Raw genomic sequence first — 10,579 nt, 5'->3', positions numbered from 1 at the left:
AGGTTAAATATGTTGTTTTTTAAAAAAGATGCAGCCATGACCATTCGGAATGTCAAAATGTCATTTTATTTGATTGCCAACTTAGAGAAATCGTTTGGAATTTTGATCTTATTTTAGATAAAAACAAAAAAAGACAAGTGACCTGAAGCAGCCTCCTCCTGACTCTTAATTCAGGGTTAAACCTCACTTCAAAAAAATTACTGGAGAGTAAACAATAAATGAAATCTCGTTTTTCATTTTTAATTCATAAATTTAATTCCAGTAAACTACTTGAATTCCTTAAAGATATGCACCTTGCAAATGAAAATTTCAATATGCTTTGATTTTTCTGTATTTATGTTCTTGGAGTTTTCTAAAATGGAAGCATTTACAATTACTGAAAAAATAGATTTCACAATAATTTTAGTGTTTTTCCTTGGGAAATTTATTTTACCTGTGATGTCTTGTTAAGGTAGAGGTCTACTTGGCTAAATTGCCATATGAATATGTAACCGTTTTGTACATTTTTGTAAACACGGAAATGGGTTATATCTGAATACTGGACTGTTACGGTTCTCCCTGCATGAAGGAAGGGAGAGGCAGAGTGGGGAGTAGGGGGATTTTGCTCTCCCTCCTCCCATGGTACATTTAACAATGTCTGGAGACATTTTTGATCGTCACGACTGGGAGGGGTTTTTACTGGCATTTAGTTGACAGAGGCACAGGACAGTCTGCCCACAACAAAGAATTACTTGATTTAAAATGTCATTATTGCCAAGGTTGAGAAACCATGCTGTATTCTTATAGACTTAGTTTCAAATACCAGCTGTGCTCCCTTGTTACACATGTGATTTTGAAAAAAATTATTGAAATGAGACTTACATTTACTTTCAGTGTTATCATGAAGGATAGCTATAAGGAACAAGAAGTCAGCACAGTGCTAGGAACATAATAGACTTTTAATAATTGATACTATTATTATTGCTATTAATGTTTTTTAGTATATTAATTTTACATTTATATGAGGTGCCTTAGTGTTCAGTTTGAAATTATCACACCTTTGAGACAGGAGAGGAAAATATGTGAAAAAGCGATTAGCTTGTGTATGGGGAGTTTTCCACAGCATAATCCCTTTGGGCATAAAAAAGAGACCCAAAGGTTACACTGACCATGTGTAAGGCTACATACTAAAGATATTTTGGTTTAATCATAAATCAAAGACAACTCTGTGGTACACAGTGAAACCTAACCAGATAGATACGTTTTGATTTTTAATATTGCTAGTTCTGCCTACACAAATAAGATGAAACAAGTGAGCCAACGATTGGAGCCCATTTCTCTGGTGAGAAATAAAGTATTTTAACTCATACCTTTTATAATGTGTTGTATATTTTAGAATACATAATATATTATGTTATATATTTTAAAAGCATCTGGGGATACAAATGATGCTCTTCACATTGTGTTTATTTAGAGAAAGTGAGGTAAAATTCCATCTCTAAAGACTTTCCATGTATAAGCTTGGGGATTATGCTATCATTTTGATAGATATTCAAAAAATGTTATCAAGTGGGCTTACTTTTTTATTGCAAGGTTTCCTATCTTATAAATGGGGCATAGATTTTAAAAGCAGAAACTTGATGTATGCTAATTAACTGAATGACCCAAACAGGAGGCATTCATTCCTTGATCAGTGTTTACTGAATGCTTACTATGTGCCAGGTCCTGTGCTAGAAGTTGGGAGTATTGTTGTAAGCAAAATAGTCTAATAGGGGAGGCAAACATTTATCAAATAATAATATAAACGTATAATTTCAAACTATAAGAAGTACTATGAAGAAAAATGAAAAGAGCTCAAAAGAAGTAAGAGAGCTCTGCTCTGAACAATTTTAGTAATTTCTAAAGATACTTTTGTACTAGTTCTTTTATTTGTTCATTCATTCATTCATTCATTCTTTTATTCATTCATCCATTCTTTCACTTACGTACTTGAGAAACCTTTATTAATTCTTCCCCAGTTTATTCCAGTCAGGGAAAACAGTATGAACAAGATACTCATGGTATTTTCATGGAATTTATGATTTAGCTATTGGAGTGACCAAATGTTTAAAAGAAACAAAATGGAACATTGCTTTTTCTCTGGCAAAGTCACAAATAAGGGGGAAAAAAGAAAACGAGACAAATTATCTGCAGATCAAATTAAATCACACGGGTATTATTAGTGATGCCAATTCCACAATGACCTTTATGTCAACACATGAACAAATCTGCCATTTATCATCAGCATTTGCAAGGAGAAAGGAGAAACTCCGTCGACATCATTAAATAATGACTTTGGTTACTGAAGAAGAAGAAGGCACAGAATAATGTCAGCAGAATCTCTTGATTACATGACGGTTTTCTAGCAGGCAGGAGATTCTGACTAGAAGACTTATCCTTTGTCATCCGTTTCTAAAATTAATTTTATTTTTTCAAATGTTCACAAAACATATAATTCCTTTCTCTGTCTCTAGTAAATAGAAATTATAGAAAGGTTTTAAAATAAGAGGCCTCAAATTTAATAATATATTTTTAAGTAATTATTTAAAATTACATTTATTAAGCTGTAATTATTGTCTCTTCTGTATGAGTCCATTGCATACCTTATAAATGTTTCTAATAATCACATGAAATTTTAATGGATACACAGTAATAGTCATTAATTTTAAATTAAATGTACTTGTTCACTTTAAAATTTAAATTTAAAGTGCCACTATAAATAACTCAGGAAACTGAATTCATTTTTACATGAGAGCAACTATTACTTTGGATGTTTGTAACTATAAATGCTGTTGTTCTCCTCAAAGAATCAAAATAACTGATAGAGCGCCTTTTGTGTGTGACATGTGCATATAGTGATTATTAGATGTACTTTACGTGGATGATTTAATTTAATTTTTATGCAGTAGTAAGGCAGACCTGGTATTATGTTTAATTTAGAAATGTGGGAAAAAAGTTTAGAGCAATTAAGTGACAAGTTAAAAGTCATGTCTTTAAGATTTGGTAACAGTTTTTAAATCCGAATGTCTGAAATCCCATGGACTTAACCATGTTTTAGTAGAGCAACATCATTGCCTTCGTTTCTGATTTCTAATTAAACTACAGTTAATTAGGTACTTCATCCAACCTAGATGCTTTCTTGGTAAATGCACTGTTGAAAAAACAATAGGCAAAATAATAGCGATGAAAGCTGGACACCTTTGTCGTAAGGGGAGGAAACTGTGGTGTGCTGGGACGTGCTCATACTGGCTGACAAGAGTTGGTTGGTATTTACTGGCATCTATAGTCAACAAAGTCAAAAATCCAAGATAGGGAAGCAGGTACCCGATGACTTTTTCTGTCTGCTTCAAGTAATCACAATATACTTTTTAATTATTTGTGTTTTATTGGAAATTTTACCCTTGAGAAACATTTAAAACCTCTTTCCACCTTTATGTTCGGTCTAATGGATAGCCATAGGCAAATGCTCTATATACAAAAAAAACCCTCTTTAATTCTATGCAATTGTTTCACTTTTATATATTCATATTATTTCATTTTCATTTATACTTTATACCATAGGTCTAGAAGAGTATTACCAAAGATAGTAAATACTTGCTTGAAACAACATATCACATAAGTTTTATTTTACCTTTATTTATACTTTGATGCTCTTTATTTGATACAGATAGGAGTTTCTCATCTGTATTATTTCCCTTCTCCATAGAACTTCTTTTAACATTTCTTGCAAGACAGGTCTACTTGTAACAAATTCCCTCAATTTTTGTTTGTCTAAGAAAGTGTTTATTTCTTCTTCACTTTTGAAGGATAATTTTGCAAGGTACATATTCTGGATTGGTGGTTTTTTTCTCTCAACATTTTAAACATTTCACTTCATTCTTTTTGTTTGCATGATTTCTGAGGAGAGGTCAGATGTAATTCTTTGTTCTTCTATAAGTAAGGTGTTTTATTCTCCTCTGGCTTCTTTCAGGATTTTCTCTTTATCTTGGTGTGTTGCTTGCTGCAGGTTCACAGTTCCAAGGTAAGGGGTATGAGGCGCAGATGGAAGAAAATGCGGAGAGCTGTAGACAACTGCGACATACCTCTTTATTCTAGCAAGGGCATAGCCAGCCTTGCAGGGCGGCGGTGCCTTTTATACACAAGTTAAACAACAGTGGCACACTACCAGATAATGGATGTCTGTCCATGTGTACTGGGCACATGGTTACATAAGGGGAGAAGTACTGAGTCACTTCTGCTTGGAAGTTAGCTAACGGTGTTGGGAGGGAGCCTGACTTTCTTCTTTGTCCACGCACTTGGGTTTTTTCTTTCTTTCTTTTTTCTTTTTGTAATTTTGCAAAAGTTTTAACAAAGTTGTGGGGAAAATATTTATAAATATTTTCAATTCTGAGACAAATTATCTCCGATGCTCAGCAAAATAGATAACTGTTTTTGGGATATTGTTACTGCTGCTTCTCTTCCTTCTTCTCCTTCACTTCTTTTCCTTCTACTTTTTCCTCTCCCTCTTCTTTCTCTCCTATTTTTTCTTTACCTCTAATTTTCTTCCTGTAACAATATAATATGGTGAACTCTTTAAATGAGGCATAACTTTACTGTTTTGTATGGTTGACTGGCTTGTGTTTTACTGACTCACAATGGCTGTAAGTGCAATAACTAATTTTCAAATGAATGAATGATACTGTTTATATAAATTTATTTAGGAAGATGGATAGTTGAATAAGAAAATTGTATTTGTAGCTCCTATAGGAAAACAACGTTTCCTCTGAACCTCAGTCTAAGAAAGCTGAATATTGTTGTAGCTCATCATGTCAATAAAATGTAGTCTTGAGCAAGGGTCTAGAATTACAGCGTCTGCACGTGCTTGGTGCTTAATTCATAGAGCAAATTGCTTTTTCCTTTGAAAACTCATCATTTTGTCTCTAAGCATCTTAAAACTTCATTCTTATTCTATGACTTTAGGAGTCAAAAGAGAATCTTCTAGCACTGAGTTCCTTTGTTAGCAATGCTGTTACTTAAATTTCGTAATAATAATTGATGCCATTTAAAGCAATTTCCATTGAGGAGATTTGTCTGTCCTCTTGAAAGCCTGTTCTACTGTTTGGAATCATTCTTGCAGTGAAATGCTCTTATCTCAACCAAACCCAAAACCAAAACCCAAAAATAAAACCCCAAAACAAAAACCGCCTCTTTCCTTAAATAATATCCAGTTATTTCCTATCATTTTGTTTTTTCTATGAAGATGGGAAACAGCTGGCCGTTGACTTACTAATAACAGGACCTTCCATAATTACAGAGTTAATTTGCATATTAGTTCCTCTCTTCCACGATTAGAAGAAAAATAAATAAAGATAAATAAGGTAACTTTAGAAGAATAAGTATAATCTAATTGGTTTACAGAATGGCATGTTTTCCTTATCTGTTTTGATGATGTCACTTCACATGGAGGCTGAATTTTCAAAATGCTTGGATATATCATACTATGTTTCGTCTTATAGAAGACTTGAAAGTCAGTTAAGAAGCTCCTTTAGTTTTCTGATTTATGTGCATGGAAATGAAATCTTCATTCTCAAAGTGACACAGCTGGTGGGATTTAAACTAGAACCGAAGTACGCTCTCTTTTACCCAAGTGTTAATTTAATTAATCTCTCAGAGTTCCTTCTATTGTATGTTTTAGGACATAGAATATTCTTTTGTGTTCATATGTAAAGCCCAAGAATTCAGCCAATTTCATATATTTGTTAAGCACTGAGTGAGCAGTAAATTTGAGCAGATGCTAAGTTCCAAATATAAATAAACCCTGGAGATGCTTGTGGGAGTATGAGTGCAGACCCAAAATACAAAGTGTATAAAGTTGACTAATGGGTGTCTTGGGAGAGGTATTGATTGTGAGGGTGTTGTAGTTCTGACATGGACTGATTAGTAAGGTTGGTTTAATTGACTTGGTTAACTAAGTATCTATCTCTTTTCCCCTTCACCTCTCTGCCCATGTGTCTTTAGAATTTTAACACAGAGGAAAAACTTTCCAGGTGGGAAAGGGCAGATTATTAGTCAAAATATAACATAATTATAAATAAACCATTTTGGAGGAAAGCCACAGTGAGTAGGTGTTATTTGAACCAGTCCTTGCAGGATGAGTACTATTTCTACACTGAAGGATGAAGGTAGGTGTGAGAAACACGTTCCATGAACAAGAAATGGCATGGGTGTGATGATAAGATACAAAGGGTTTTGCAGAAGGTAAAATTATTAGGGAATGACGGGAGATGGTAATGGCAGTGCGATTCCAAAGAATAGGATCATCCTTCCTTTAAAAAGTGAACTCAGAATGTGTCAATTTTGAATGACTTTCAGAATAATTTGATGCCAAGAATTCAACTTGAGGAAATCAATGAATCAGAGAGAGCTTGTGGGGAGCATGAGGAAATATGGAAATTTTAAGAGAAAAAAAGAAAACTTGGAAGACTAAGAAATGGGAAAGATGTCGAAGACAAGAATGTGCTCAGAAAAATAAGTAGGAAACATCTATATAGTTGATGTTTACACAATTGCCTGTGTGTCTGCCACTTGGGTAACTGGGTAAATTGTATGACAAAGCATTACTTTGAATGATGGCTATGCTATAGATCTTAAGGTGTTCCTTAATATGCAGCGGATTTCAGAGCTTAAACAGTACTTTTATTTTTTGGAGAGCAGAAAACCTCGGTTCCACAGTAGAATGAGACCATTCTTCCTCTTTTGACCATTTTCAATTTGAGATTCTAGGAGGAAAAAAACCAAAAACTGTTTCATTCCTGATAGCAATATATCACAGTATGGTTAATGTTGATTAGGAGATGATGTACTAAAATTAACCCAGAAAACTGTCGCCCTTTGATACTTGTGAGAATGAGTGGGTGTTAGGCTCTATCTGGTATCTGAATAGCACTCTAAAACTATGTTCTTTAAGAAACTATTTCAATTGGGGAAAAAAAATCTGTTTAAATCTGGATCTACTAATAATCGCTGCATTAAAAACACAGCTACACAATCTTGCCTTTTATTTCTCTGGGGCTCAGGCTTTACTTGTGGTTAGTCATGTGCAAAACAGAATGAAAACTTCCACTGTCAATTTATGTTTATTCCCATCTGCCATGAATGGTAACCCATGATCTTTTCTCTATCGGGTATTTTTATTGTGTTCTTGTTGCTATTTTGCAAAGAATCTGCAATCACTTATTCTGTGCATCTCATCCAGTTCTTGAAGAGAGACAACACTTGAAAACATAATGGCCAGATGATCTCAGGATGCAAGAATCCTTCAGATGTTTGCTGAGAACTATTGAAAGATGCTTCAGTTTGACAAAAGCAGGAAATGTTAATTTCCAGTTCTTTTATAAATAGAGGGATGATCTGTAAAGAGAAAACTGTTGTCACAGCAAATGTACACTTGAGTGATTCAAACCTAATTAGTGGTTATATGATTCACTTGGAATATATTTACTGTAACAACTGGTAAACTGCTTTTCCAAATTCAGCTGTTGAATAGTCTCTTTAAAAAAAAACCAGCTCTGAAAATTTATTTTTCCTTTTTTTCTGACCAAAACCAACATTTTTACACCTTCATCCTTGAAAAACATGCTATACGTAACCAATAATTAGTTCCCTCCATCTTCTTTCTATTCTCACTCTACCCTTCTGCAAAATTTCCAATATGTTTACTTTAAGAAAACATTAGCATCATCCACTTGTTCTCAGCAACAGAAGAATGCGACTCTTATTTGATTAAAGAGTATGGCAACTAGAGAGTTATTTAATTATTAAAAAAAATAAAGTTGCATTCCTCAAAAGATTCTATTCAACAAGATGTTCAAAGCAGTTGATGTATGGCAATTTTCTGCTATGCCTTCTTGTTTTATTAAAAACTTGATTAGGTATGACCAAGAAAAGAAAAATTCAAGCAGAGTTTTGTGATTTAGTGATTAACTGCAAGTAGTTTGCAATATGGTTAATTTAAAGAAATCCTAAAAGCAGACATAATTTATCTCTTAGATATACCACAAATTTATTTGAGGGGAATCATTTTGAATGAAATCGTCTAAAATTTAGACAATGTATACACCAAACCAGCAATAATGGGAAGAATATTATTCTCCCCTACTTTATATGTTTTCAAAAATATGATCGTAAAAATAGCAAGTTTGTGGTTTATATTTTGGGAAATGTAGAAGCATAAAAAAACGTAGTGTTTCCACTAATAATGTTTAGAAGTATTTGGTTCCCAAATGTTCCCAGTGTCTGAATATGGAACTGTATACTGATTTGATATGATTTCAAATCCACTTGTTTGTATCTCAGGTGAAGTTATTTTAATCTATTTGTTTATAACAAAGAAAACAATCATTTTGATATAAGAATGAAGTAAGTTGTGTTCGGGCGTTATCATCCCACATCTGTTGTCAGTTGATAAACACTCTGGCCCAGTTGATGACATACACTTCTGGGGCCTTATCAATAAAAACATATGAAGAAGCAGCTATGTCAAGGGGGCATTTAGACTATAAGTTTAGGAGGAGATTCCGAGAGTTTTTAGTACGGGTAAGGTGACACCTTTCTGGCCTACATAGCTCTCTGAGGACCTTTGGGGCATTAGCTTCTGCTGTGGTAAAGGCTACTCTTTTATCCCTGGTGGGAGAACCGAGAAGTGGCCCCATGAAGGACATCGGCTCTCCTGCCAACACTGGCACTGTGGTTCCCTAGCAACAAGGGACTTTTTTTTTAAATTGCTCCAGCAGCTGGAAGTCAGCTCATGGTTGGTTAAGCCATCTCTCCTGAGTGCTTGCTTGTATATAAAGGTACACCTTATCTACATTTTGACTTTATTCTTTTTCATCTCCCCTCTCCTGGAAAAATAGTGTAATTAATCTATCATTTTTTTGAGTATGTTATTTCTTGATTGTCTTATTAAGAGACATATCCTGTATGCTATTAGCTTGTGAAATTCCTGCAGTGAACCTGTGTTAAATAAATTGCTGGCAAAGACAAATTGTCTCTGAGCATAATTTGCTGCCCAAAAACAAAGCAGGAATTTAAAAAATATTTGGAATGTATTATATAGACACTTTTGTAGCTTCTTTGAGATGACTTCTTTTCCAAGTGCCTGCTTGGATGTCTATATGCCTAACTGAGCTCTTTGAAAATCTGATTTCTCCTTGTTCCAGAGATAGACATGGATCCACAAAGAATGCAACTGTATCATAGATATGTCAACATGCATTTTCCTGGAATGTGAGATAGTTTTTGAAAATAGTAACTTTTACCTACTGATTTGTGAAGGTTAAGATATTAGAAATGAATAAGTATTAAACATAAACATAAATGTTAGTGCTTATTTTAGAAGAAATAGTCGAGGGAAGGAAAGTTTTAGAAGGTTTATTAGGTAGAGAGAACAGAGTCCTCCAGAAGTGGCTCAAAGCCACAATCATCATAGAAGTGAGGGGGACAGCTGCGTTGGGAGGATTTCACTTGTATGCAGAGAAGAACAGAATCGTTACTTTACCAGGTGATCATGCTTAGGAAGCACTGGCATTAGTTGGTTCTTTCAGCTGGGTGTGAGTACAGTGTAAAGGTAAGCTCTTGATTTTGGAATCCATGTAGGCCAGCTAGCTTTATACAGAAAAACAAAACAAAACAAAACAAAACGCCCATTCTTTGGCTGCAAACAATTCTGCCCTGATGAGGTCAGTCGTATCACTTCGTTTTCTTTTAGAATCATAGCTAAAGAAATGAAAAAAGGATCACAGTGACAGCAAAGAGAAAATTACTTTACATAGTGGATGGATAATGTGCTGTGAGGTCAGATTCTTAAATGTTGTGGTTGGTTGGAATCTTTAAAAAACTTTTTTTATAAGGCTGAATGATTTTATTACCACTAATAACCCTTGTGGCTCTGTGAGCTAAAATAATCTGGGTAATCAAAATTTATGCTTTAGGACGGAAGATGATTATCTTGCAGTCGAGAGGGAGGAAATTCCTCTTTTGCCAATCCTCTCTGCTAACTTACACTGTGGGTAAATAGCTGCCTGGAGCTTTTGGCTAACGTTCTGTGGTGGAGGTGGAAGTCTCTTTGAAGATCACATTTTGGTCGTTGTTGGCAATGAACTAGGCAAGTGACTGAATAATCCAAAACTTTTTACTCAGAGAAGAAGGACCACTTGGACATACTATAAAGGAGGGGAAGGCAGATCTTAAGATGTCTGCTCTCTTCTTTGAGGAGTCCAGTCCTTAAACTGTTGAGTTTTATTTTTTCATAAGTTCATTTTAAACTAAAACAGCTGTTTATGATGGAGATTACATTTGTTCCAATGTATAAAAGTTCTACCATTTTTGAGAGTCCTCCTTCCCTGTGTTCATCAAGATGGCTGGTTGGGGTGTTTTAAATGAGGAGTTGGGGAAGAATAGGATTAAAAATTTGCTGGATTTAAGCTGGATTTATGGAAGACAAGACTTTTTGCGATCATGTAAATGTGAATGGATTCTTTTTGTGGATTTCTGTCCAAATAGTTAAAGGAAAATCAGAGTGGAA

The sequence above is a fragment of the Pteropus medius genome, unplaced genomic scaffold (genome assembly GCF_902729225.1).
Source record: "Pteropus medius unplaced genomic scaffold, Ma_sr-lr_union100, whole genome shotgun sequence".
NCBI classification, from domain to species: Eukaryota; Metazoa; Chordata; class Mammalia; order Chiroptera; family Pteropodidae; genus Pteropus; species Pteropus medius.
This window is presented reverse-complemented; position numbering follows the sequence as displayed.